This window comes from Ambystoma mexicanum, chromosome 2q, assembly GCF_040938575.1.
Source record: "Ambystoma mexicanum isolate Mex_15411 chromosome 2q, UKY_AmexF1_1, whole genome shotgun sequence".
Lineage (NCBI taxonomy): Eukaryota > Metazoa > Chordata > Amphibia > Caudata > Ambystomatidae > Ambystoma > Ambystoma mexicanum.
Window position 1 is genome coordinate 128,175,663 of NC_090924.1, and position 24,015 is coordinate 128,199,677.

General features: G+C 47.4%; 21 non-coding genes across 21 annotated transcripts; all 21 read left to right on the forward strand.

Annotated features, from left to right (window-relative positions):
• Window positions 1–379: 379 nt before the first annotated feature.
• TRNAV-CAC (transfer RNA valine (anticodon CAC)) lies at window positions 380–454 on the forward strand. Its single transcript has one exon. It is a non-coding gene; the product is annotated as a tRNA-Val (tRNA).
• A 1,315-nt stretch (window positions 455–1,769) lies between these two features.
• TRNAP-UGG (transfer RNA proline (anticodon UGG)) lies at window positions 1,770–1,841 on the forward strand. The gene has a single exon. It is a non-coding gene; the product is annotated as a tRNA-Pro (tRNA).
• Window positions 1,842–2,241: 400 nt separating this feature from the next.
• On the forward strand, window positions 2,242–2,316 carry TRNAV-CAC (transfer RNA valine (anticodon CAC)). Its single transcript has one exon. It is a non-coding gene; the product is annotated as a tRNA-Val (tRNA).
• A 1,315-nt stretch (window positions 2,317–3,631) lies between these two features.
• TRNAP-UGG (transfer RNA proline (anticodon UGG)) lies at window positions 3,632–3,703 on the forward strand. The gene has a single exon. It is a non-coding gene; the product is annotated as a tRNA-Pro (tRNA).
• Window positions 3,704–5,484: 1,781 nt separating this feature from the next.
• On the forward strand, window positions 5,485–5,556 carry TRNAP-UGG (transfer RNA proline (anticodon UGG)). Its single transcript has one exon. It is a non-coding gene; the product is annotated as a tRNA-Pro (tRNA).
• A 420-nt stretch (window positions 5,557–5,976) lies between these two features.
• On the forward strand, window positions 5,977–6,051 carry TRNAV-CAC (transfer RNA valine (anticodon CAC)). Its single transcript has one exon. It is a non-coding gene; the product is annotated as a tRNA-Val (tRNA).
• A 1,307-nt stretch (window positions 6,052–7,358) lies between these two features.
• TRNAP-UGG (transfer RNA proline (anticodon UGG)) lies at window positions 7,359–7,430 on the forward strand. Its single transcript has one exon. It is a non-coding gene; the product is annotated as a tRNA-Pro (tRNA).
• A 420-nt stretch (window positions 7,431–7,850) lies between these two features.
• On the forward strand, window positions 7,851–7,923 carry TRNAV-CAC (transfer RNA valine (anticodon CAC)). The gene has a single exon. It is a non-coding gene; the product is annotated as a tRNA-Val (tRNA).
• Window positions 7,924–9,238: 1,315 nt separating this feature from the next.
• TRNAP-UGG (transfer RNA proline (anticodon UGG)) lies at window positions 9,239–9,310 on the forward strand. Its single transcript has one exon. It is a non-coding gene; the product is annotated as a tRNA-Pro (tRNA).
• Window positions 9,311–9,729: 419 nt separating this feature from the next.
• On the forward strand, window positions 9,730–9,802 carry TRNAV-CAC (transfer RNA valine (anticodon CAC)). Its single transcript has one exon. It is a non-coding gene; the product is annotated as a tRNA-Val (tRNA).
• Window positions 9,803–11,117: 1,315 nt separating this feature from the next.
• TRNAP-UGG (transfer RNA proline (anticodon UGG)) lies at window positions 11,118–11,189 on the forward strand. Its single transcript has one exon. It is a non-coding gene; the product is annotated as a tRNA-Pro (tRNA).
• Window positions 11,190–11,589: 400 nt separating this feature from the next.
• Window positions 11,590–11,664, forward strand: TRNAV-CAC (transfer RNA valine (anticodon CAC)). Its single transcript has one exon. It is a non-coding gene; the product is annotated as a tRNA-Val (tRNA).
• Window positions 11,665–12,972: 1,308 nt separating this feature from the next.
• On the forward strand, window positions 12,973–13,044 carry TRNAP-UGG (transfer RNA proline (anticodon UGG)). The gene has a single exon. It is a non-coding gene; the product is annotated as a tRNA-Pro (tRNA).
• Window positions 13,045–13,464: 420 nt separating this feature from the next.
• On the forward strand, window positions 13,465–13,537 carry TRNAV-CAC (transfer RNA valine (anticodon CAC)). The gene has a single exon. It is a non-coding gene; the product is annotated as a tRNA-Val (tRNA).
• Window positions 13,538–14,851: 1,314 nt separating this feature from the next.
• Window positions 14,852–14,923, forward strand: TRNAP-UGG (transfer RNA proline (anticodon UGG)). Its single transcript has one exon. It is a non-coding gene; the product is annotated as a tRNA-Pro (tRNA).
• Window positions 14,924–15,343: 420 nt separating this feature from the next.
• TRNAV-CAC (transfer RNA valine (anticodon CAC)) lies at window positions 15,344–15,416 on the forward strand. Its single transcript has one exon. It is a non-coding gene; the product is annotated as a tRNA-Val (tRNA).
• A 1,315-nt stretch (window positions 15,417–16,731) lies between these two features.
• Window positions 16,732–16,803, forward strand: TRNAP-UGG (transfer RNA proline (anticodon UGG)). Its single transcript has one exon. It is a non-coding gene; the product is annotated as a tRNA-Pro (tRNA).
• Window positions 16,804–18,611: 1,808 nt separating this feature from the next.
• On the forward strand, window positions 18,612–18,683 carry TRNAP-UGG (transfer RNA proline (anticodon UGG)). Its single transcript has one exon. It is a non-coding gene; the product is annotated as a tRNA-Pro (tRNA).
• A 1,808-nt stretch (window positions 18,684–20,491) lies between these two features.
• On the forward strand, window positions 20,492–20,563 carry TRNAP-UGG (transfer RNA proline (anticodon UGG)). The gene has a single exon. It is a non-coding gene; the product is annotated as a tRNA-Pro (tRNA).
• A 420-nt stretch (window positions 20,564–20,983) lies between these two features.
• Window positions 20,984–21,056, forward strand: TRNAV-CAC (transfer RNA valine (anticodon CAC)). The gene has a single exon. It is a non-coding gene; the product is annotated as a tRNA-Val (tRNA).
• A 1,786-nt stretch (window positions 21,057–22,842) lies between these two features.
• Window positions 22,843–22,917, forward strand: TRNAV-CAC (transfer RNA valine (anticodon CAC)). Its single transcript has one exon. It is a non-coding gene; the product is annotated as a tRNA-Val (tRNA).
• Window positions 22,918–24,015: the final 1,098 nt, after the last annotated feature.

The window sequence follows — 24,015 nt, forward strand, 5'->3', positions numbered from 1 at the left end:
AATGTTATTTTCATTGGACAGACTCTCTGGTTTTCTCGGTAAGCAGTAGTCGATGAACAATTCACTTCCTGAACCTCTTTGCGTGCCATGTCCTTGCGACAAGCACTTTGTGTTCTCTGTTAGCTCTCAGTAACATTCCTTGATTTGCTTGTGAGTTTTGGCCGTCCGATCTCAAAGTGGAAATATGTCCTTCCCTCTGTACGCTGCATAGGCCCTCAGCTGGCATACTTGTATATGTGCGCATGCTTGATAGGACGTATGTTTTAGGCTGGATTGTGTGAGCTTCAGGCGCAAGGCATTTGATTAGTCTTTAAGCAGGTCCACTTGCACTGCCCTTTGCACCTGTTCTCCCAGTCCCTACAAAGGTGAGCAAGCAGCTGTTTCTGTAGTGTAGTGGTTATCACGTTCGCCTCACACGCGAAAGGTCCCCCCGGTTCGAGACCGGGCAGAAACACTCTCTGCTGGCATTTTACACAAAATAGTTTTTTTCCCCTTTTGTCACACACAAATGTAAAGTATGAACTTATTTGCGTTCCCATGGAAATAGCATATGCTCTCAAGAGCTTGAGAAATACACTGGGAAGGCAAGCATCCTCACATGTATTCTGTATATGGGGCCAATAAAAAAATGCACGCGCTTGCATTTTGTGTATGTAATGTTGCAGAGCACAGAGAGGATTTATTTTCCCTACTGCTGGGTATTTGGGTCTCTGGGATCACAGTTGGGTCCGCTCCGTCCTCTGAAATGGTCCATATTAGTTACATAGGTTAGTGTACCAAAGAAATAATACATTTTCATATACAGCTTCTTCATTTCTGTGTTCTGAGGGATTACCAGTTGTAAGAAATGCACTTGCCGGTACAGTGATTCCCTGGCTTTCTCTGGCCCGAGAAAGCTTTTCCTCTGAAGTGGGAACAGAAGTTGGACTGCTTCTGCTGAACTTCCTGAAAGCAGAGCTGGCGGGAGGAGGGACTTTTTGAGTGCTGGGAAAATTTGAGCTGGAAATTTGCATCGGCTGGACAGAGATTGCTTGGAGCAGCCAAAATATAATAACGGCCATGGCGCTCAAGTAAAGCAGAAAGCTTTTAGTATACACCTTTTGCACTCTTGTCAACGAAGCTGGGCTCTGTGAATGCTCACCCTACGCAAGAAAAGAGAACAGACTTTGCTGGTGACCTAAATATATCTCGCCTGATCGAGCACGATCGAGCTCTGAGTGAGCAGCTGTGCAATGGTCATCTTTACCAAAGGGGAGATGCTGCTTTTTCCAGTGTCACGCCCATGCTCTCAGGGCTGGAGGGAGGAGGGCTGCTTTTTGTTTTTACAGGCAAAAGGAAAGGCCCAGCCCTCAGAGCTTCTGCCAATGCAGATCCCAGCAGGTGCAAAATAAAGGCTCTCCCCCACCTTGCCAGCTGCAGATTGATCAGAAGACTGCTAGTCTAGTGTGTTGGGCCACTTTCTCTCTTCTGTGTATCGTCCCCTCTTATTACATAAACAGCATAAGAGGAATAAAGGAAGGAAGGAAGGAAGGAAGGAACAGTGTATCGCAAGCACCTTCCACCCTGATGTCAATGGGCCACCAACCTTCGGGATGAGGAGGAGACCTGTGAAGACAGTCAGAGCGTGCCGACTGGGGCATTCATTTGGCTCATACACCGACAAGGCTTTCAGCGGCAGGAACAAACTTCAGGAATAGGCATTCTTGGCCTCGAATCCTAAGGGGGGTGCAAACGCTGAGGACAATTCCGTCAAATGCTCAAAGGACCGTGGCTCGTTGGTCTAGGGGTATGATTCTCGCTTTGGGTGCGAGAGGTCCCGGGTTCAAATCCCGGACGAGCCCAATCAAGGTGGTTAACTTGAGCTCCTTTTTTTTGTTTTTTCAATGTTATTTTCATTGGACAGACTCTCTGGTTTTCTCGGTAAGCAGTAGTCGATGAACAATTCACTTCCTGAACCTCTTTGCGTGCCATGTCCTTGCGACAAGCACTTTGTGTTCTCTGTTAGCTCTCAGTAACATTCCTTGATTTGCTTGTGAGTTTTGGCCGTCCGATCTCAAAGTGGAAATATGTCCTTCCCTCTGTACGCTGCATAGGCCCTCAGCTGGCATACTTGTATATGTGCGCATGCTTGATAGGACGTATGTTTTAGGCTGGATTGTGTGAGCTTCAGGCGCAAGGCATTTGATTAGTCTTTAAGCAGGCACCTGTTCTCCCAGTCCCTACAAAGGTGAGCAAGCAGCTGTTTCTGTAGTGTAGTGGTTATCACGTTCGCCTCACACGCGAAAGGTCCCCCCGGTTCGAGACCGGGCAGAAACACTCTCTGCTGGCATTTTACACAAAATAGTTTTTTTCCCCTTTTGTCACACACAAATGTAAAGTATGAACTTATTTGCGTTCCCATGGAAATAGCATATGCTCTCAAGAGCTTGAGAAATACACTGGGAAGGCAAGCATCCTCACATGTATTCTGTATATGGGGCCAATAAAAAAATGCACGCGCTTGCATTTTGTGTATGTAATGTTGCAGAGCACAGAGAGGATTTATTTTCCCTACTGCTGGGTATTTGGGTCTCTGGGATCACAGTTGGGTCCGCTCCGTCCTCTGAAATGGTCCATATTAGTTACATAGGTTAGTGTACCAAAGAAATAATACATTTTCATATACAGCTTCTTCATTTCTGTGTTCTGAGGGATTACCAGTTGTAAGAAATGCACTTGCCGGTACAGTGATTCCCTGGCTTTCTCTGGCCCGAGAAAGCTTTTCCTCTGAAGTGGGAACAGAAGTTGGACTGCTTCTGCTGAACTTCCTGAAAGCAGAGCTGGCGGGAGGAGGGACTTTTTGAGTGCTGGGAAAATTTGAGCTGGAAATTTGCATCGGCTGGACAGAGATTGCTTGGAGCAGCCAAAATATAATAACGGCCATGGCGCTCAAGTAAAGCAGAAAGCTTTTAGTATACACCTTTTGCACTCTTGTCAACGAAGCTGGGCTCTGTGAATGCTCACCCTACGCAAGAAAAGAGAACAGACTTTGCTGGTGACCTAAATATATCTCGCCTGATCGAGCACGATCGAGCTCTGAGTGAGCAGCTGTGCAATGGTCATCTTTACCAAAGGGGAGATGCTGCTTTTTCCAGTGTCACGCCCATGCTCTCAGGGCTGGAGGGAGGAGACCTGCTTTTTGTTTTTACAGGCAAAAGGAAAGGCCCAGCCCTCAGAGCTTCTCCCAATGCAGATCCCAGCAGGTGCAAAATAAAGGCTCTCCCCCACCTTGCCAGCTGCAGATTGATCAGAAGACTGCTAGTCTAGTGTGTTGGGCCACTTTCTCTCTTCTGTGTATCGTCCCCTCTTATTACATAAACAGCATAAGAGGAATAAAGGAAGGAAGGAAGGAAGGAAGGAACAGTGTATCGCAAGCACCTTCCACCCTGATGTCAATGGGCCACCAACCTTCGGGATGAGGAGGAGACCTGTGAAGACAGTCAGAGCGTGCCGACTGGGGCATTCATTTGGCTCATACACCGACAAGGCTTTCAGCGGCAGGAACAAACTTCAGGAATAGGCATTCTTGGCCTCGAATCCTAAGGGGGGTGCAAACGCTGAGGACAATTCCGTCAAATGCTCAAAGGACCGTGGCTCGTTGGTCTAGGGGTATGATTCTCGCTTTGGGTGCGAGAGGTCCCGGGTTCAAATCCCGGACGAGCCCAATCAAGGTGGTTAACTTGAGCTCCTTTTTTTTGTTTTTTCAATGTTATTTTCATTGGACAGACTCTCTGGTTTTCTCGGTAAGCAGTAGTCGATGAACAATTCACTTCCTGAACCTCTTTGCGTGCCATGTCCTTGCGACAAGCACTTTGTGTTCTCTGTTAGCTCTCAGTAACATTCCTTGATTTGCTTGTGAGTTTTGGCCGTCCGATCTCAAAGTGGAAATATGTCCTTCCCTCTGTACGCTGCATAGGCCCTCAGCTGGCATACTTGTATATGTGCGCATGCTTGATAGGACGTATGTTTTAGGCTGGATTGTGTGAGCTTCAGGCGCAAGGCATTTGATTAGTCTTTAAGCAGGTCCACTTGCACTGCCCTTTGCACCTGTTCTCCCAGTCCCTACAAAGGTGAGCAAGCAGCTGTTTCTGTAGTGTAGTGGTTATAAAGGTCCCCGGTTCGAGACCGGGCAGAAACACTCTCTGCTGGCATTTTACACAAAATAGTTTTTTTCCCCTTTTGTCACACACAAATGTAAAGTATGAACTTATTTGCGTTCCCATGGAAATAGCATATGCTCTCAAGAGCTTGAGAAATACACTGGGAAGGCAAGCATCCTCACATGTATTCTGTATATGGGGCCAATAAAAAAATGCACGCGCTTGCATTTTGTGTATGTAATGTTGCAGAGCACAGAGAGGATTTATTTTCCCTACTGCTGGGTATTTGGGTCTCTGGGATCACAGTTGGGTCCGCTCCGTCCTCTGAAATGGTCCATATTAGTTACATAGGTTAGTGTACCAAAGAAATAATACATTTTCATATACAGCTTCTTCATTTCTGTGTTCTGAGGGATTACCAGTTGTAAGAAATGCACTTGCCGGTACAGTGATTCCCTGGCTTTCTCTGGCCCGAGAAAGCTTTTCCTCTGAAGTGGGAACAGAAGTTGGACTGCTTCTGCTGAACTTCCTGAAAGCAGAGCTGGCGGGAGGAGGGACTTTTTGAGTGCTGGGAAAATTTGAGCTGGAAATTTGCATCGGCTGGACAGAGATTGCTTGGAGCAGCCAAAATATAATAACGGCCATGGCGCTCAAGTAAAGCAGAAAGCTTTTAGTATACACCTTTTGCACTCTTGTCAACGAAGCTGGGCTCTGTGAATGCTCACCCTACGCAAGAAAAGAGAACAGACTTTGCTGGTGACCTAAATATATCTCGCCTGATCGAGCACGATCGAGCTCTGAGTGAGCAGCTGTGCAATGGTCATCTTTACCAAAGGGGAGATGCTGCTTTTTCCAGTGTCACGCCCATGCTCTCAGGGCTGGAGGGAGGAGGGCTGCTTTTTGTTTTTACAGGCAAAAGGAAAGGCCCAGCCCTCAGAGCTTCTGCCAATGCAGATCCCAGCAGGTGCAAAATAAAGGCTCTCCCCCACCTTGCCAGCTGCAGATTGATCAGAAGACTGCTAGTCTAGTGTGTTGGGCCACTTTCTCTCTTCTGTGTATCGTCCCCTCTTATTACATAAACAGCATAAGAGGAATAAAGGAAGGAAGGAAGGAACAGTGTATCGCAAGCACCTTCCACCCTGATGTCAATGGGCCACCAACCTTCGGGATGAGGAGGAGACCTGTGAAGACAGTCAGAGCGTGCCGACTGGGGCATTCATTTGGCTCATACACCGACAAGGCTTTCAGCGGCAGGAACAAACTTCAGGAATAGGCATTCTTGGCCTCGAATCCTAAGGGGGGTGCAAACGCTGAGGACAATTCCGTCAAATGCTCAAAGGACCGTGGCTCGTTGGTCTAGGGGTATGATTCTCGCTTTGGGTGCGAGAGGTCCCGGGTTCAAATCCCGGACGAGCCCAATCAAGGTGGTTAACTTGAGCTACTTTTTTTTGTTTTTTCAATGTTATTTTCATTGGACAGACTCTCTGGTTTTCTCGGTAAGCAGTAGTCGATGAACAATTCACTTCCTGAACCTCTTTGCGTGCCATGTCCTTGCGACAAGCTCTTTGTGTTCTCTGTTAGCTCTCAGTAACATTCCTCGATTTGCTTGTGAGTTTTGGCCGTCCGATCTCAAAGTGGAAATATGTCCTTCCCTCTGTACGCTGCATAGGCCCTCAGCTGGCATACTTGTATATGTGCGCATGCTTGATAGGACGTATGTTTTAGGCTGGATTGTGTGAGCTTCAGGCGCAAGGCATTTGATTAGTCTTTAAGCAGGTCCACTTGCACTGCCCTTTGCACCTGTTCTCCCAGTCCCTACAAAGGTGAGCAAGCAGCTGTTTCTGTAGTGTAGTGGTTATCACGTTCGCCTCACACGCGAAAGGTTCCCCCGGTTCGAGACCGGGCAGAAACACTCTCTGCTGGCATTTTACACAAAATAGTTTTTTTCCCCTTTTGTCACACACAAATGTAAAGTATGAACTTATTTGCGTTCCCATGGAAATAGCATATGCTCTCAAGAGCTTGAGAAATACACTGGGAAGGCAAGCATCCTCACATGTATTCTGTATATGGGGCCAATAAAAAAATGCACGCGCTTGCATTTTGTGTATGTAATGTTGCAGAGCACAGAGAGGATTTATTTTCCCTACTGCTGGGTATTTGGGTCTCTGGGATCACAGTTGGGTCCGCTCCGTCCTCTGAAATGGTCCATATTAGTTACATAGGTTAGTGTACCAAAGAAATAATACATTTTCATATACAGCTTCTTCATTTCTGTGTTCTGAGGGATTACCAGTTGTAAGAAATGCACTTGCCGGTACAGTGATTCCCTGGCTTTCTCTGGCCCGAGAAAGCTTTTCCTCTGAAGTGGGAACAGAAGTTGGACTGCTTCTGCTGAACTTCCTGAAAGCAGAGCTGGCGGGAGGAGGGACTTTTTGAGTGCTGGGAAAATTTGAGCTGGAAATTTGCATCGGCTGGACAGAGATTGCTTGGAGCAGCCAAAATATAATAACGGCCATGGCGCTCAAGTAAAGCAGAAAGCTTTTAGTATACACCTTTTGCACTCTTGTCAACGAAGCTGGGCTCTGTGAATGCTCACCCTACGCAAGAAAAGAGAACAGACTTTGCTGGTGACCTAAATATATCTCGCCTGATCGAGCACGATCGAGCTCTGAGTGAGCAGCTGTGCAATGGTCATCTTTACCAAAGGGGAGATGCTGCTTTTTCCAGTGTCACGCCCATGCTCTCAGGGCTGGAGGGAGGAGGGCTGCTTTTTGTTTTTACAGGCAAAAGGAAAGGCCCAGCCCTCAGAGCTTCTGCCAATGCAGATCCCAGCAGGTGCAAAATAAAGGCTCTCCCCCACCTTGCCAGCTGCAGATTGATCAGAAGACTGCTAGTCTAGTGTGTTGGGCCACTTTCTCTCTTCTGTGTATCGTCCCCTCTTATTACATAAACAGCATAAGAGGAATAAAGGAAGGAAGGAAGGAACAGTGTATCGCAAGCACCTTCCACCCTGATGTCAATGGGCCACCAACCTTCGGGATGAGGAGGAGACCTGTGAAGACAGTCAGAGCGTGCCGACTGGGGCATTCATTTGGCTCATACACCGACAAGGCTTTCAGCGGCAGGAACAAACTTCAGGAATAGGCATTCTTGGCCTCGAATCCTAAGGGGGGTGCAAACGCTGAGGACAATTCCGTCAAATGCTCAAAGGACCGTGGCTCGTTGGTCTAGGGGTATGATTCTCGCTTTGGGTGCGAGAGGTCCCGGGTTCAAATCCCGGACGAGCCCAATCAAGGTGGTCAACTTGAGCTCCTTTTTTTTGTTTTTTCAATGTTATTTTCATTGGACAGACTCTCTGGTTTTCTCGGTAAGCAGTAGTCGATGAACAATTCACTTCCTGAACCTCTTTGCGTGCCATGTCCTTGCGACAAGCACTTTGTGTTCTCTGTTAGCTCTCAGTAACATTCCTTGATTTGCTTGTGAGTTTTGGCCGTCCGATCTCAAAGTGGAAATATGTCCTTCCCTCTGTACGCTGCATAGGCCCTCAGCTGGCATACTTGTATATGTGCGCATGCTTGATAGGACGTATGTTTTAGGCTGGATTGTGTGAGCTTCAGGCGCAAGGCATTTGATTAGTCTTTAAGCAGGTCCACTTGCACTGCCCTTTGCACCTGTTCTCCCAGTCCCTACAAAGGTGAGCAAGCAGCTGTTTCTGTAGTGTAGTGGTTATCACGTTCGCCTCACACGCGAAAGGTCCCCGGTTCGAGACCGGGCAGAAACACTCTCTGCTGGCATTTTACACAAAATAGTTTTTTTCCCCTTTTGTCACACACAAATGTAAAGTATGAACTTATTTGCGTTCCCATGGAAATAGCATATGCTCTCAAGAGCTTGAGAAATACACTGGGAAGGCAAGCATCCTCACATGTATTCTGTATATGGGGCCAATAAAAAAATGCACGCGCTTGCATTTTGTGTATGTAATGTTGCAGAGCACAGAGAGGATTTATTTTCCCTACTGCTGGGTATTTGGGTCTCTGGGATCACAGTTGGGTCCGCTCCGTCCTCTGAAATGGTCCATATTAGTTACATAGGTTAGTGTACCAAAGAAATAATACATTTTCATATACAGCTTCTTCATTTCTGTGTTCTGAGGGATTACCAGTTGTAAGAAATGCACTTGCCGGTACAGTGATTCCCTGGCTTTCTCTGACCCGAGAAAGCTTTTCCTCTGAAGTGGGAACAGAAGTTGGACTGCTTCTGCTGAACTTCCTGAAAGCAGAGCTGGCGGGAGGAGGGACTTTTTGAGTGCTGGGAAAATTTGAGCTGGAAATTTGCATCGGCTGGTCAGAGATTGCTTGGAGCAGCCAAAATATAATAACGGCCATGGCGCTCAAGTAAAGCAGAAAGCTTTTAGTATACACCTTTTGCACTCTTGTCAACGAAGCTGGGCTCTGTGAATGCTCACCCTACGCAAGAAAAGAGAACAGACTTTGCTGGTGACCTAAATATATCTCGCCTGATCGAGCACGATCGAGCTCTGAGTGAGCAGCTGTGCAATGGTCATCTTTACCAAAGGGGAGATGCTGCTTTTTCCAGTGTCACGCCCATGCTCTCAGGGCTGGAGGGAGGAGGGCTGCTTTTTGTTTTTACAGGCAAAAGGAAAGGCCCAGCCCTCAGAGCTTCTGCCAATGCAGATCCCAGCAGGTGCAAAATAAAGGCTCTCCCCCACCTTGCCAGCTGCAGATTGATCAGAAGACTGCTAGTCTAGTGTGTTGGGCCACTTTCTCTCTTCTGTGTATCGTCCCCTCTTATTACATAAACAGCATAAGAGGAATAAAGGAAGGAAGGAAGGAAGGAAGGAACAGTGTATCGCAAGCACCTTCCACCCTGATGTCAATGGGCCACCAACCTTCGGGATGAGGAGGAGACCTGTGAAGACAGTCAGAGCGTGCCGACTGGGGCATTCATTTGGCTCATACACCGACAAGGCTTTCAGCGGCAGGAACAAACTTCAGGAATAGGCATTCTTGGCCTCGAATCCTAAGGGGGGTGCAAACGCTGAGGACAATTCCGTCAAATGCTCAAAGGACCGTGGCTCGTTGGTCTAGGGGTATGATTCTCGCTTTGGGTGCGAGAGGTCCCGGGTTCAAATCCCGGAGGAGCCCAATCAAGGTGGTTAACTTGGGCTCCTTTTTTTGTTTTTTCAATGTTATTTTCATTGGACAGACTCTCTGGTTTTCTCGGTAAGCAGTAGTCGATGAACAATTCACTTCCTGAACCTCTTTGCGTGCCATGTCCTTGCGACAAGCACTTTGTGTTCTCTGTTAGCTCTCAGTAACATTCCTTGATTTGCTTGTGAGTTTTGGCCGTCCGATCTCAAAGTGGAAATATGTCCTTCCCTCTGTACGCTGCATAGGCCCTCAGCTGGCATACTTGTATATGTGCGCATGCTTGATAGGACGTATGTTTTAGGCTGGATTGTGTGAGCTTCAGGCGCAAGGCATTTGATTAGTCTTTAAGCAGGTCCACTTGCACTGCCCTTTGCACCTGTTCTCCCAGTCCCTACAAAGGTGAGCAAGCAGCTGTTTCTGTAGTGTAGTGGTTATCACGTTCGCCTCACACGCGAAAGGTCCCCGGTTCGAGACCGGGCAGAAACACTCTCTGCTGGCATTTTACACAAAATAGTTTTTTTCCCCTTTTGTCACACACAAATGTAAAGTATGAACTTATTTGCGTTCCCATGGAAATAGCATATGCTCTCAAGAGCTTGAGAAATACACTGGGAAGGCAAGCATCCTCACATGTATTCTGTATATGGGGCCAATAAAAAAATGCACGCGCTTGCATTTTGTGTATGTAATGTTGCAGAGCACAGAGAGGATTTATTTTCCCTACTGCTGGGTATTTGGGTCTCTGGGATCACAGTTGGGTCCGCTCCGTCCTCTGAAATGGTCCATATTAGTTACATAGGTTAGTGTACCAAAGAAATAATACATTTTCATATACAGCTTCTTCATTTCTGTGTTCTGAGGGATTACCAGTTGTAAGAAATGCACTTGCCGGTACAGTGATTCCCTGGCTTTCTCTGGCCCGAGAAAGCTTTTCCTCTGAAGTGGGAACAGAAGTTGGACTGCTTCTGCTGAACTTCCTGAAAGCAGAGCTGGCGGGAGGAGGGACTTTTTGAGTGCTGGGAAAATTTGAGCTGGAAATTTGCATCGGCTGGACAGAGATTGCTTGGAGCAGCCAAAATATAATAACGGCCATGGCGCTCAAGTAAAGCAGAAAGCTTTTAGTATACACCTTTTGCACTCTTGTCAACGAAGCTGGGCTCTGTGAATGCTCACCCTACGCAAGAAAAGAGAACAGACTTTGCTGGTGACCTAAATATATCTCGCCTGATCGAGCACGATCGAGCTCTGAGTGAGCAGCTGTGCAATGGTCATCTTTACCAAAGGGGAGATGCTGCTTTTTCCAGTGTCACGCCCATGCTCTCAGGGCTGGAGGGAGGAGGGCTGCTTTTTGTTTTTACAGGCAAAAGGAAAGGCCCAGCCCTCAGAGCTTCTGCCAATGCAGATCCCAGCAGGTGCAAAATAAAGGCTCTCCCCCACCTTGCCAGCTGCAGATTGATCAGAAGACTGCTAGTCTAGTGTGTTGGGCCACTTTCTCTCTTCTGTGTATCGTCCCCTCTTATTACATAAACAGCATAAGAGGAATAAAGGAAGGAAGGAAGGAAGGAAGGAACAGTGTATCGCAAGCACCTTCCACCCTGATGTCAATGGGCCACCAACCTTCGGGATGAGGAGGAGACCTGTGAAGACAGTCAGAGCGTGCCGACTGGGGCATTCATTTGGCTCATACACCGACAAGGCTTTCAGCGGCAGGAACAAACTTCAGGAATAGGCATTCTTGGCCTCGAATCCTAAGGGGGGTGCAAACGCTGAGGACAATTCCGTCAAATGCTCAAAGGACCGTGGCTCGTTGGTCTAGGGGTATGATTCTCGCTTTGGGTGCGAGAGGTCCCGGGTTCAAATCCTGGACGAGCCCAATCAAGGTGGTTAACTTGAGCTCCTTTTTTTTGTTTTTTCAATGTTATTTTCATTGGACAGACTCTCTGGTTTTCTCGGTAAGCAGTAGTCGATGAACAATTCACTTCCTGAACCTCTTTGCGTGCCATGTCCTTGCGACAAGCACTTTGTGTTCTCTGTTAGCTCTCAGTAACATTCCTTGATTTGCTTGTGAGTTTTGGCCGTCCGATCTCAAAGTGGAAATATGTCCTTCCCTCTGTACGCTGCATAGGCCCTCAGCTGGCATACTTGTATATGTGCGCATGCTTGATAGGACGTATGTTTTAGGCTGGATTGTGTGAGCTTCAGGCGCAAGGCATTTGATTAGTCTTTAAGCAGGCACCTGTTCTCCCAGTCCCTACAAAGGTGAGCAAGCAGCTGTTTCTGTAGTGTAGTGGTTATCACGTTCGCCTCACACGCGAAAGGTCCCCCCGGTTCGAGACCGGGCAGAAACACTCTCTGCTGGCATTTTACACAAAATAGTTTTTTTCCCCTTTTGTCACACACAAATGTAAAGTATGAACTTATTTGCGTTCCCATGGAAATAGCATATGCTCTCAAGAGCTTGAGAAATACACTGGGAAGGCAAGCATCCTCACATGTATTCTGTATATGGGGCCAATAAAAAAATGCACGCGCTTGCATTTTGTGTATGTAATGTTGCAGAGCACAGAGAGGATTTATTTTCCCTACTGCTGGGTATTTGGGTCTCTGGGATCACAGTTGGGTCCGCTCCGTCCTCTGAAATGGTCCATATTAGTTACATAGGTTAGTGTACCAAAGAAATAATACATTTTCATATACAGCTTCTTCATTTCTGTGTTCTGAGGGATTACCAGTTGTAAGAAATGCACTTGCCGGTACAGTGATTCCCTGGCTTTCTCTGGCCCGAGAAAGCTTTTCCTCTGAAGTGGGAACAGAAGTTGGACTGCTTCTGCTGAACTTCCTGAAAGCAGAGCTTGCGGGAGGAGGGACTTTTTGAGTGCTGGGAAAATTTGAGCTGGAAATTTGCATCGGCTGGACAGAGATTGCTTGGAGCAGCCAAAATATAATAACGGCCATGGCGCTCAAGTAAAGCAGAAAGCTTTTAGTATACACCTTTTGCACTCTTGTCAACGAAGCTGGGCTCTGTGAATGCTCACCCTACGCAAGAAAAGAGAACAGACTTTGCTGGTGACCTAAATATATCTCGCCTGATCGAGCACGATCGAGCTCTGAGTGAGCAGCTGTGCAATGGTCATCTTTACCAAAGGGGAGATGCTGCTTTTTCCAGTGTCACGCCCATGCTCTCAGGGCTGGAGGGAGGAGGGCTGCTTTTTGTTTTTACAGGCAAAAGGAAAGGCCCAGCCCTCAGAGCTTCTGCCAATGCAGATCCCAGCAGGTGCAAAATAAAGGCTCTCCCCCACCTTGCCAGCTGCAGATTGATCAGAAGACTGCTAGTCTAGTGTGTTGGGCCACTTTCTCTCTTCTGTGTATCGTCCCCTCTTATTACATAAACAGCATAAGAGGAATAAAGGAAGGAAGGAAGGAAGGAAGGAACAGTGTATCGCAAGCACCTTCCACCCTGATGTCAATGGGCCTTCGGGATGAGGAGGAGACCTGTGAAGACAGTCAGAGCGTGCCGACTGGGGCATTCATTTGGCTCATACACCGACAAGGCTTTCAGCGGCAGGAACAAACTTCAGGAATAGGCATTCTTGGCCTCGAATCCTAAGGGGGGTGCAAACGCTGAGGACAATTCCGTCAAATGCTCAAAGGACCGTGGCTCGTTGGTCTAGGGGTATGATTCTCGCTTTGGGTGCGAGAGGTCCCGGGTTCAAATCCTGGACGAGCCCAATCAAGGTGGTTAACTTGAGCTCCTTTTTTTTGTTTTTTCAATGTTATTTTCATTGGACAGACTCTCTGGTTTTCTCGGTAAGCAGTAGTCGATGAACAATTCACTTCCTGAACCTCTTTGCGTGCCATGTCCTTGCGACAAGCACTTTGTGTTCTCTGTTAGCTCTCAGTAACATTCCTTGATTTGCTTGTGAGTTTTGGCCGTCCGATCTCAAAGTGGAAATATGTCCTTCCCTCTGTACGCTGCATAGGCCCTCAGCTGGCATACTTGTATATGTGCGCATGCTTGATAGGACGTATGTTTTAGGCTGGATTGTGTGAGCTTCAGGCGCAAGGCATTTGATTAGTCTTTAAGCAGGTCCACTTGCACTGCCCTTTGCACCTGTTCTCCCAGTCCCTACAAAGGTGAGCAAGCAGCTGTTTCTGTAGTGTAGTGGTTATCACGTTCGCCTCACACGCGAAAGGTCCCCGGTTCGAGACCGGTCAGAAACACTCTCTGCTGGCATTTTACACAAAATAGTTTTTTTCCCCTTTTGTCACACACAAATGTAAAGTATGAACTTATTTGCGTTCCCATGGAAATAGCATATGCTCTCAAGAGCTTGAGAAATACACTGGGAAGGCAAGCATCCTCACATGTATTCTGTATATGGGGCCAATAAAAAAATGCACGCGCTTGCATTTTGTGTATGTAATGTTGCAGAGCACAGAGAGGATTTATTTTCCCTACTGCTGGGTATTTGGGTCTCTGGGATCACAGTTGGGTCCGCTCCGTCCTCTGAAATGGTCCATATTAGTTACATAGGTTAGTGTACCAAAGAAATAATACATTTTCATATACAGCTTCTTCATTTCTGTTTTCTGAGGGATTACCAGTTGTAAGAAATGCACTTGCCGGTACAGTGATTCCCTGGCTTTCTCTGGCCCGAGAAAGCTTTTCCTCTGAAGTGGGAACAGAAGTTGGACTGCTTCTGCTGAACTTCCTGAAAGCAGAGCTGGCGGGAGGAGGGACTTTTTGAGTGCTGGGAAAATTTGAGCTGGAAATTTGCATCGGCTGGACAGAGATTGCTTGGAGCAGCCAAAATATAATAACGGCCATGGCGCTCAAGTAAAGCAGAAAGCTTTTAGTATACACCTTTTGCACTCTTGTCAACGAAGCTGGGCTCTGTGAATGCTCACCCTACGCAAGAAAAGAGAACAGACTTTGCTGGTGACCTAAATATATCTCGCCTGATCGAGCACGATCGAGCTCTGAGTGAGCAGCTGTGCAATGGTCATCTTTACCAAAGGGGAGATGCTGCTTTTTCCAGTGTCACGCCCATGCTCTCAGGGCTGGAGGGAGGAGGGCTGCTTTTTGTTTTTACAGGCAAAAGGAAAGGCCCAGCCCTCAGAGCTTCTGCCAATGCAGATCCCAGCAGGTGCAAAATAAAGGCTCTCCCCCACCTTGCCAGCTGCAGATTGATCAGAAGACTGCTAGTCTAGTGTGTTGGGCCACTTTCTCTCTTCTGTGTATCGTCCCCTCTTATTACATAAACAGCATAAGAGGAATAAAGGAAGGAAGGAAGGAAGGAAGGAACAGTGTATCGCAAGCACCTTCCACCCTGATGTCAATGGGCCACCAACCTTCGGGATGAGGAGGAGACCTGTGAAGACAGTCAGAGCGTGCCGACTGGGGCATTCATTTGGCTCATACACGACAAGGCTTTCAGCGGCAGGAACAAACTTCAGGAATAGGCATTCTTGGCCTCGAATCCTAAGGGGGGTGCAAACGCTGAGGACAATTCCGTCAAATGCTCAAAGGACCGTGGCTCGTTGGTCTAGGGGTATGATTCTCGCTTTGGGTGCGAGAGGTCCCGGGTTCAAATCCCGGATGAGCCCAATCAAGGTGGTTAACTTGAGCTCCTTTTTTTTGTTTTTTCAATGTTATTTTCATTGGACAGACTCTCTGGTTTTCTCGGTAAGCAGTAGTCGATGAACAATTCACTTCCTGAACCTCTTTGCGTGCCATGTCCTTGCGACAAGCACTTTGTGTTCTCTGTTAGCTCTCAGTAACATTCCTTGATTTGCTTGTGAGTTTTGGCCGTCCGATCTCAAAGTGGAAATATGTCCTTCCCTCTGTACGCTGCATAGGCCCTCAGCTGGCATACTTGTATATGTGCGCATGCTTGATAGGACGTATGTTTTAGGCTGGATTGTGTGAGCTTCAGGCGCAAGGCATTTGATTAGTCTTTAAGCAGGTCCACTTGCACTGCCCTTTGCACCTGTTCTCCCAGTCCCTACAAAGGTGAGCAAGCAGCTGTTTCTGTAGTGTAGTGGTTATCACGTTCGCCTCACACGCGAAAGGTCCCCGGTTCGAGACCGGGCAGAAACACTCTCTGCTGGCATTTTACACAAAATAGTTTTTTTCCCCTTTTGTCACACACAAATGTAAAGTATGAACTTATTTGCGTTCCCATGGAAATAGCATATGCTCTCAAGAGCTTGAGAAATACACTGGGAAGGCAAGCATCCTCACATGTATTCTGTATATGGGGCCAATAAAAAAATGCACGCGCTTGCATTTTGTGTATGTAATGTTGCAGAGCACAGAGAGGATTTATTTTCCCTACTGCTGGGTATTTGGGTCTCTGGGATCACAGTTGGGTCCGCTCCGTCCTCTGAAATGGTCCATATTAGTTACATAGGTTAGTGTACCAAAGAAATAATACATTTTCATATACAGCTTCTTCATTTCTGTGTTCTGAGGGATTACCAGTTGTAAGAAATGCACTTGCCGGTACAGTGATTCCCTGGCTTTCTCTGGCCCGAGAAAGCTTTTCCTCTGAAGTGGGAACAGAAGTTGGACTGCTTCTGCTGAACTTCCTGAAAGCAGAGCTGGCGGGAGGAGGGACTTTTTGAGTGCTGGGAAAATTTGAGCTGGAAATTTGCATCGGCTGGACAGAGATTGCTTGGAGCAGCCAAAATATAATAACGGCCATGGCGCTCAAGTAAAGCAGAAAGCTTTTAGTATACACCTTTTGCACTCTTGTCAACGAAGCTGGGCTCTGTGAATGCTCACCCTACGCAAGAAAAGAGAACAGACTTTGCTGGTGACCTAAATATATCTCGCCTGATCGAGCACGATCGAGCTCTGAGTGAGCAGCTGTGCAATGGTCATCTTTACCAAAGGGGAGATGCTGCTTTTTCCAGTGTCATGCCCATGCTCTCAGGGCTGGAGGGAGGAGGGCTGCTTTTTGTTTTTACAGGCAAAAGGAAAGGCCCAGCCCTCAGAGCTTCTGCCAATGCAGATCCCAGCAGGTGCAAAATAAAGGCTCTCCCCCACCTTGCCAGCTGCAGATTGATCAGAAGACTGCTAGTCTAGTGTGTTGGGCCACTTTCTCTCTTCTGTGTATCGTCCCCTCTTATTACATAAACAGCATAAGAGGAATAAAGGAAGGAAGGAAGGAAGGAAGGAACAGTGTATCGCAAGCACCTTCCACCCTGATGTCAATGGGCCACCAACCTTCGGGATGAGGAGGAGACCTGTGAAGACAGTCAGAGCGTGCCGACTGGGGCATTCATTTGGCTCATACACCGACAAGGCTTTCAGCGGCAGGAACAAACTTCAGGAATAGGCATTCTTGGCCTCGAATCCTAAGGGGGGTGCAAACACTGAGGACAATTCCGTCAAATGCTCAAAGGACCGTGGCTCGTTGGTCTAGGGGTATGATTCTCGCTTTGGGTGCGAGAGGTCCCGGGTTCAAATCCCGGACGAGCCCAATCAAAGTGGTTAACTTGAGCTCCTTTTTTTTGTTTTTTCAATGTTATTTTCATTGGACAGACTCTCTGGTTTTCTCGGTAAGCAGTAGTCGATGAACAATTCACTTCCTGAACCTCTTTGCGTGCCATGTCCTTGCGACAAGCACTTTGTGTTCTCTGTTAGCTCTCAGTAACATTCCTTGATTTGCTTGTGAGTTTTGGCCGTCCGATCTCAAAGTGGAAATATGTCCTTCCCTCTGTACGCTGCATAGGCCCTCAGCTGGCATACTTGTATATGTGCGCATGCTTGATAGGACGTATGTTTTAGGCTGGATTGTGTGAGCTTCAGGCGCAAGGCATTTGATTAGTCTTTAAGCAGGTCCACTTGCACTGCCCTTTGCACCTGTTCTCCCAGTCCCTACAAAGGTGAGCAAGCAGCTGTTTCTGTAGTGTAGTGGTTATCACGTTCGCCTCACACGCGAAAGGTCCCCGGTTCGAGACGGGGCAGAAACACTCTCTGCTGGCATTTTACACAAAATAGTTTTTTTCCCCTTTTGTCACACACAAATGTAAAGTATGAACTTATTTGCGTTCCCATGGAAATAGCATATGCTCTCAAGAGCTTGAGAAATACACTGGGAAGGCAAGCATCCTCACATGTATTCTGTATATGGGGCCAATAAAAAAATGCACGCGCTTGCATTTTGTGTATGTAATGTTGCAGAGCACAGAGAGGATTTATTTTCCCTACTGCTGGGTATTTGGGTCTCTGGGATCACAGTTGGGTCCGCTCCGTCCTCTGAAATGGTCCATATTAGTTACATAGGTTAGTGTACCAAAGAAATAATACATTTTCATATACAGCTTCTTCATTTCTGTGTTCTGAGGGATTACCAGTTGTAAGAAATGCACTTGCCGGTACAGTGATTCCCTGGCTTTCTCTGGCCCGAGAAAGCTTTTCCTCTGAAGTGGGAACAGAAGTTGGACTGCTTCTGCTGAACTTCCTGAAAGCAGAGCTGGCGGGAGGAGGGACTTTTTGAGTGCTGGGAAAATTTGAGCTGGAAATTTGCATCGGCTGGACAGAGATTGCTTGGAGCAGCCAAAATATAATAACGGCCATGGCGCTCAAGTAAAGCAGAAAGCTTTTAGTATACACCTTTTGCACTCTTGTCAACGAAGCTGGGCTCTGTGAATGCTCACCCTACGCAAGAAAAGAGAACAGACTTTGCTGGTGACCTAAATATATCTCGCCTGATCGAGCACGATCGAGCTCTGAGTGAGCAGCTGTGCAATGGTCATCTTTACCAAAGGGGAGATGCTGCTTTTTCCAGTGTCACGCCCATGCTCTCAGGGCTGGAGGGAGGAGGGCTGCTTTTTGTTTTTACAGGCAAAAGGAAAGGCCCAGCCCTCAGAGCTTCTGCCAATGCAGATCCCAGCAGGTGCAAAATAAAGGCTCTCCCCCACCTTGCCAGCTGCAGATTGATCAGAAGACTGCTAGTCTAGTGTGTTGGGCCACTTTCTCTCTTCTGTGTATCGTCCCCTCTTATTACATAAACAGCATAAGAGGAATAAAGGAAGGAAGGAAGGAAGGAAGGAACAGTGTATCGCAAGCACCTTCCACCCTGATGTCAATGGGCCACCAACCTTCGGGATGAGGAGGAGACCTGTGAAGACAGTCAGAGCGTGCCGACTGGGGCATTCATTTGGCTCATACACCGACAAGGCTTTCAGCGGCAGGAACAAACTTCAGGAATAGGCATTCTTGGCCTCGAATCCTAAGGGGGGTGCAAACGCTGAGGACAATTCCGTCAAATGCTCAAAGGACTGTGGCTCGTTGGTCTAGGGGTATGATTCTCGCTTTGGGTGCGAGAGGTCCCGGGTTCAAATCCCGGACGAGCCCAATCAATGTGGTTAACTTGAGCTCCTTTTTTTTGTTTTTTCAATGTTATTTTCATTGGACAGACTCTCTGGTTTTCTCGGTAAGCAGTAGTCGATGAACAATTCACTTCCTGAACCTCTTTGCGTGCCATGTCCTTGCGACAAGCACTTTGTGTTCTCTGTTAGCTCTCAGTAACATTCCTTGATTTGCTTGTGAGTTTTGGCCGTCCGATCTCAAAGTGGAAATATGTCCTTCCCTCTGTACGCTGCATAGGCCCTCAGCTGGCATACTTGTATATGTGCGCATGCTTGATAGGACGTATGTTTTAGGCTGGATTGTGTGAGCTTCAGGCGCAAGGCATTTGATTAGTCTTTAAGCAGGTCCACTTGCACTGCCCTTTGCACCTGTTCTCCCAGTCCCTACAAAGGTGAGCAAGCAGCTGTTTCTGTAGTGTAGTGGTTATCACGTTCTCCTCACACGCGAAAGGTCCCCGGTTCGAGACCGGGCAGAAACACTCTCTGCTGGCATTTTACACAAAATAGTTTTTTTCCCCTTTTGTCACACACAAATGTAAAGTATGAACTTATTTGCGTTCCCATGGAAATAGCATATGCTCTCAAGAGCTTGAGAAATACACTGGGAAGGCAAGCATCCTCACATGTATTCTGTATATGGGGCCAATAAAAAAATGCACGCGCTTGCATTTTGTGTATGTAATGTTGCAGAGCACAGAGAGGATTTATTTTCCCTACTGCTGGGTATTTGGGTCTCTGGGATCACAGTTGGGTCCGCTCCGTCCTCTGAAATGGTCCATATTAGTTACATAGGTTAGTGTACCAAAGAAATAATACATTTTCATATACAGCTTCTTCATTTCTGTGTTCTGAGGGATTACCAGTTGTAAGAAATGCACTTGCCGGTACAGTGATTCCCTGGCTTTCTCTGGCCCGAGAAAGCTTTTCCTCTGAAGTGGGAACAGAAGTTGGACTGCTTCTGCTGAACTTCCTGAAAGCAGAGCTGGCGGGAGGAGGGACTTTTTGAGTGCTGGGAAAATTTGAGCTGGAAATTTGCATCGGCTGGACAGAGATTGCTTGGAGCAGCCAAAATATAATAACGGCCATGGCGCTCAAGTAAAGCAGAAAGCTTTTAGTATACACCTTTTGCACTCTTGTCAACGAAGCTGGGCTCTGTGAATGCTCACCCTACGCAAGAAAAGAGAACAGACTTTGCTGGTGACCTAAATATATCTCGCCTGATCGAGCACGATCGAGCTCTGAGTGAGCAGCTGTGCAATGGTCATCTTTACCAAAGGGGAGATGCTGCTTTTTCCAGTGTCACGCCCATGCTCTCAGGGCTGGAGGGAGGAGGGCTGCTTTTTGTTTTTACAGGCAAAAGGAAAGGCCCAGCCCTCAGAGCTTCTGCCAATGCAGATCCCAGCAGGTGCAAAATAAAGGCTCTCCCCCACCTTGCCAGCTGCAGATTGATCAGAAGACTGCTAGTCTAGTGTGTTGGGCCACTTTCTCTCTTCTGTGTATCGTCCCCTCTTATTACATAAACAGCATAAGAGGAATAAAGGAAGGAAGGAAGGAAGGAAGGAACAGTGTATCGCAAGCACCTTCCACCCTGATGTCAATGGGCCACCAACCTTCGGGATGAGGAGGAGACCTGTGAAGACAGTCAGAGCGTGCCGACTGGGGCATTCATTTGGCTCATACACCGACAAGGCTTTCAGCGGCAGGAACAAACTTCAGGAATAGGCATTCTTGGCCTCGAATCCTAAGGGGGGTGCAAACGCTGAGGACAATTCCGTCAAATGCTCAAAGGACCGTGGCTCGTTGGTCTAGGGGTATGATTCTCGCTTTGGGTGCGAGAGGTCCCGGGTTCAAATCCCGGACGAGCCCAATCAAGGTGGTTAACTTGAGCTCCTTTTTTTTGTTTTTTCAATGTTATTTTCATTGGACAGACTCTCTGGTTTTCTCGGTAAGCAGTAGTCGATGAACAATTCACTTCCTGAACCTCTTTGCGTGCCATGTCCTTGCGACAAGCACTTTGTGTTCTCTGTTAGCTCTCAGTAACATTCCTTGATTTGCTTGTGAGTTTTGGCCGTCCGATCTCAAAGTGGAAATATGTCCTTCCCTCTGTACGCTGCATAGGCCCTCAGCTGGCATACTTGTATATGTGCGCATGCTTGATAGGACGTATGTTTTAGGCTGGATTGTGTGAGCTTCAGGCGCAAGGCATTTGATTAGTCTTTAAGCAGGTCCACTTGCACTGCCCTTTGCACCTGTTCTCCCAGTCCCTACAAAGGTGAGCAAGCAGCTGTTTCTGTAGTGTAGTGGTTATCACGTTCGCCTCACACGCGAAAGGTCCCCGGTTCGAGACCGGGCAGAAACACTCTCTGCTGGCATTTTACACAAAATAGTTTTTTTCCCCTTTTGTCACACACAAATGTAAAGTATGAACTTATTTGCGTTCCCATGGAAATAGCATATGCTCTCAAGAGCTTGAGAAATACACTGGGAAGGCAAGCATCCTCACATGTATTCTGTATATGGGGCCAATAAAAAAATGCACGCGCTTGCATTTTGTGTATGTAATGTTGCAGAGCACAGAGAGGATTTATTTTCCCTACTGCTGGGTATTTGGGTCTCTGGGATCACAGTTGGGTCCGCTCCGTCCTCTGAAATGGTCCATATTAGTTACATAGGTTAGTGTACCAAAGAAATAATACATTTTCATATACAGCTTCTTCATTTCTGTGTTCTGAGGGATTACCAGTTGTAAGAAATGCACTTGCCGGTACAGTGATTCCCTGGCTTTCTCTGGCCCGAGAAAGCTTTTCCTCTGAAGTGGGAACAGAAGTTGGACTGCTTCTGCTGAACTTCCTGAAAGCAGAGCTGGCGGGAGGAGGGACTTTTTGAGTGCTGGGAAAATTTGAGCTGGAAATTTGCATCGGCTGGACAGAGATTGCTTGGAGCAGCCAAAATATAATAACGGCCATGGCGCTCAAGTAAAGCAGAAAGCTTTTAGTATACACCTTTTGCACTCTTGTCAACGAAGCTGGGCTCTGTGAATGCTCACCCTACGCAAGAAAAGAGAACAGACTTTGCTGGTGACCTAAATATATCTCGCCTGATCGAGCACGATCGAGCTCTGAGTGAGCAGCTGTGCAATGGTCATCTTTACCAAAGGGGAGATGCTGCTTTTTCCAGTGTCACGCCCATGCTCTCAGGGCTGGAGGGAGGAGGGCTGCTTTTTGTTTTTACAGGCAAAAGGAAAGGCCCAGCCCTCAGAGCTTCTGCCAATGCAGATCCCAGCAGGTGCAAAATAAAGGCTCTCCCCCACCTTGCCAGCTGCAGATTGATCAGAAGACTGCTAGTCTAGTGTGTTGGGCCACTTTCTCTCTTCTGTGTATCGTCCCCTCTTATTACATAAACAGCATAAGAGGAATAAAGGAAGGAAGGAAGGAAGGAAGGAACAGTGTATCGCAAGCACCTTCCACCCTGATGTCAATGGGCCACCAACCTTCGGGATGAGGAGGAGACCTGTGAAGACAGTCAGAGCGTGCCGACTGGGGCATTCATTTGGCTCATACACCGACAAGGCTTTCAGCGGCAGGAACAAACTTCAGGAATAGGCATTCTTGGCCTCGAATCCTAAGGGGGGTGCAAACGCTGAGGACAATTCCGTCAAATGCTCAAAGGACCGTGGCTCGTTGGTCTAGGGGTATGATTCTCCCTTTGGGTGCGAGAGGTCCCGGGTTCAAATCCCGGATGAGCCCAATCAAGGTGGTTAACTTGAGCTCCTTTTTTTGTTTTTTCAATGTTATTTTCATTGGACAGACTCTCTGGTTTTCTCGGTAAGCAGTAGTCGATGAACAATTCACTTCCTGAACCTCTTTGCGTGCCATGTCCTTGCGACAAGCACTTTGTGTTCTCTGTTAGCTCTCAGTAACATTCCTTGATTTGCTTGTGAGTTTTGGCCGTCCGATCTCAAAGTGGAAATATGTCCTTCCCTCTGTACGCTGCATAGGCCCTCAGCTGGCATACTTGTATATGTGCGCATGCTTGATAGGACGTATGTTTTAGGCTAGATTGTGTGAGCTTCAGGCGCAAGGCATTTGATTAGTCTTTAAGCAGGCACCTGTTCTCCCAGTCCCTACAAAGGTGAGCAAGCAGCTGTTTCTGTAGTGTAGTGGTTATCACGTTCGCCTCACACGCGAAAGGTCCCCCCGGTTCGAGACCGGGCAGAAACACTCTCTGCTGGCATTTTACACAAAATAGTTTTTTTCCCCTTTTGTCACACACAAATGTAAAGTATGAACTTATTTGCGTTCCCATGGAAATAGCATATGCTCTCAAGAGCTTGAGAAATACACTGGGAAGGCAAGCATCCTCACATGTATTCTGTATATGGGGCCAATAAAAAAATGCACGCGCTTGCATTTTGTGTATGTAATGTTGCAGAGCACAGAGAGGATTTATTTTCCCTACTGCTGGGTATTTGGGTCTCTGGGATCACAGTTGGGTCCGCTCCGTCCTCTGAAATGGTCCATATTAGTTACATAGGTTAGTGTACCAAAGAAATAATACATTTTCATATACAGCTTCTTCATTTCTGTGTTCTGAGGGATTACCAGTTGTAAGAAATGCACTTGCCGGTACAGTGATTCCCTGGCTTTCTCTGGCCCGAGAAAGCTTTTCCTCTGAAGTGGGAACAGAAGTTGGACTGCTTCTGCTGAACTTCCTGAAAGCAGAGCTGGCGGGAGGAGGGACTTTTTGAGTGCTGGGAAAATTTGAGCTGGAAATTTGCATCGGCTGGACAGAGATTGCTTGGAGCAGCCAAAATATAATAACGGCCATGGCGCTCAAGTAAAGCAGAAAGCTTTTAGTATACACCTTTTGCACTCTTGTCAACGAAGCTGGGCTCTGTGAATGCTCACCCTACGCAAGAAAAGAGAACAGACTTTGCTGGTGACCTAAATATATCTCGCCTGATCGAGCACGATCGAGCTCTGAGTGAGCAGCTGTGCAATGGTCATCTTTACCAAAGGGGAGATGCTGCTTTTTCCAGTGTCACGCCCATGCTCTCAGGGCTGGAGGGAGGAGGGCTGCTTTTTGTTTTTACAGGCAAAAGGAAAGGCCCAGCCCTCAGAGCTTCTGCCAATGCAGATCCCAGCAGGTGCAAAATAAAGGCTCTCCCCCACCTTGCCAGCTGCAGATTGATCAGAAGACTGCTAGTCTAGTGTGTTGGGCCACTTTCTCTCTTCTGTGTATCGTCCCCTCTTATTACATAAACAGCATAAGAGGAATAAAGGAAGGAAGGAAGGAACAGTGTATCGCAAGCACCTTCC